The sequence below is a fragment of the Silene latifolia genome, chromosome 6, assembly GCF_048544455.1.
Source record: "Silene latifolia isolate original U9 population chromosome 6, ASM4854445v1, whole genome shotgun sequence".
Classification (NCBI taxonomy): domain Eukaryota; kingdom Viridiplantae; phylum Streptophyta; class Magnoliopsida; order Caryophyllales; family Caryophyllaceae; genus Silene; species Silene latifolia.
The window spans coordinates 106,388,895-106,391,745 of record NC_133531.1 but is presented as its reverse complement, the minus strand read 5'-3'; positions in this window follow the sequence as shown (position 1 = coordinate 106,391,745).

The following is a 2,851-nucleotide window of genomic DNA, read 5'->3' as shown; positions in this document are numbered from 1 at the left end:
TTAATACTAAATATACTTATATTCAAGCAAGCAAATTTAACATTTCATACCTCTTGATCATCAATTTTCATTATATATATAATCACTCTTTTGTGTGCTTGATGTTTGACCAATTTTATAATTGACATTCGCGCTAAAGATAACCTGTGCTCTTCACTGCCGTTTATTCGATAGACTGTAATTTGAGGATTAAAAATCAATCAAAGATTCGTTATCTTTTTCAGAAAATAATTTCATAATCAGCTAAATTACGGGCCTTTAAATGTCAACTTAAATCACAATTCACAATGATAAAAAAAACCTGAATACAAAAAACCTAAAACAATTGAAAACAATACCAAACAATGGTACCATCATCCTAGCGTTTCAAAAATCATCATCCAGGGTTTCAAAATCACCAAGAAAAAAATCAGCTTTTAATAAATCACTAAATTACATCAAATCTATTAAAAAACTGCACATCAACTAATTAAAACGAATCAAAAGGGAAAAAGAATTACCGGATAAATAAGCGATGGTAACGGATTCACCGGTAATGGTAACAAAACTGAGGGCGCTGATGTAATCGACGACTTAAAATACTCTTGTTTCAGCAATGCTCTAGAATAATCTGGATTATGGCCAGAGATAGTGTTCCAGGTAATCATCTTAATTTTCTATTTAAAAAAGTTAAGGGGTTAAGGGGTAGAGGTTGCAAATATTGATATTGATATAATGAGAGAGGAAAAGAGGTAGTGGGTGTAGAGAATTTAGGAAAAGTTGATTAATTATTATTCACAACTCTAAAGCTTAAATACAAGAGTAGAGAGTTAGGGTTAGGATTTACAAATACCTAGAGGATATACACAAATACAAGAAACGTATAAACGGAAGATTACAAACCAAAGGTATAAGGAATTAATGAGATAAAATACAATAAAAAGATTACGTAATATTATCCTTAATACGCCCCCGCAAGTTGGACGATCCAGAAGAGAGACCAATCTTGAGTAATAGCAGTTCAAAACGAGGCCTGGGAAGTGGTTTTGTGAGGATATCAGCTAGCTGATCATCGCCATTTATATGTTGCACACGGAGTAGCTGATTTCGCACTTGTTCACGAACAAAATTAAAAGCCAAGGCTATGTGTTTCATGCGCGAATGAAAAATAGGATTGGCGGAGTAATGCGTTGCACCTAAGTTATCGCAATAAACCACAGGTGCAGTGGGTGAAGTTAGACCGAGTTCCCTTAGGAGAGAAGAAAGCCACATGAGCTCGGATGTAGTATCAGCAACATCACGGAATTCAGCTTCCGTGGATGAACGAGCAATGGCACGTTGTTTTCGAGACGACCAAGAAATAGGATTCCTGCCAAGATAAACAATAAAACCGGTCGTAGAAATGCTGTCGTCCATATCTCGCGCAAAGTTTGCATCACAAAAGGCATGGAGAACTAACGGAGTATTAGCATAGAGTTTAAGACCATGAGTAAGAGAGCCCTTAAGGTACCGTAAAAGACGTTTCAGCGCAAGCCAATGACACTCCTGTGGGTCTTGTAAAAATTGGGCAAGTTTGTTTACAGAATAGGCAATGTCAAGACGGGTTAAGGAGAGGTATTGAAGGGAGCCAATAATGGCTCGGTAGTCTGTAGGATTGGGGAGAGGATGGCCAGTGGTTTTGGTAAGGGGAGGATAAGCGACCATGGGTGTGGTTGATGGTTTACAGTCAAGGATATTGTGACGGGAGAGAAGGTCAGTTTGGTCTGTGTGAGAAGGATGCCCTGTTTATTAGGTGTGACTTCTATACCATGGAAGTAAGACAGAGAGCTGAGATCCTTTAGAGAGAAACGGTTGCTAAAGGCATTAAGGAATGAAGTAAGTAAGGGAGTGGAAGAGCTAGTGACGATAATATCGTCAACATACACTAACAAATAAAGAGCAGTGAAGGACGAATAGATAAAGAGAGATGGATCAGAGATGGAATTTATGAAGCCATAGGAAATGAGATAAGAACGAAGCTCATTATACCAAGCTCGCGGAGCTTGCTTGAGCCCATAAATTGCTTTGCGGAGTTGACAAACATGGTTAGGAAATGAAGGATTGATGAAGCCCGGAGGTTGGGACATGTAGACAGTTTCAGAGAGGGTGCCTTGGAGGAAGGCGTTATTGATGTCGACATGACGCAGAGGCCAGCCGCGACTGATGGCTAGAGAAAGTAAGAGACGAACAGTGGATGGCTTAACTACCGGACTAAAAGTTTCAGAAAAATTCACACCCGGTCGTTGATGAAAACCTTTAGCGACAAGGCGGGCTTTGAATTTGTCAATGGAGTTGTCGGACTTATATTTGATACGAAAGACCCATTTACATCCAATGACGTTTTGGGAAGGCTTAGGAGGGGTAAGTTGTCAGGTCTGATTGCGGGACAAGGCTTGAAATTCATCGTCCATGGCAGCACGCCATCGTGGGTCAAGAAGCGCCTGTTTAACAGCGGGCGGAAGAGAATTAGGGGTGAGGATAGATGTTTTAGCATACTTTGGATTGGGCTTGATTATGTTATTGGATAGGCGAGTAGCGTGCCGTGTAGGAGGAGGTGGAGGAGGAATGGGCGATGATGGCGATTGAACAGGAGAGGGTACAAGGGGAGTATCAGGTGATACAGGGGAGTTGGAAGGTTGGACAGGGGAGGCAGCAAGTGGCGTGGAGGGAGGAGATGTGGGGGTGTTGAGGATAGGTGGTGAAGGTGGTGGAGAGTTGGGTCGTGGTTCGGGTAAGGGAGAAAGAATAGGGATGGAGAAGGTACACTATTGAGAAGAAAAAGGAACCGTGAGAGATGAAGGGGAGAAGCATAAATCAGGGAAAGGGAAGTGAG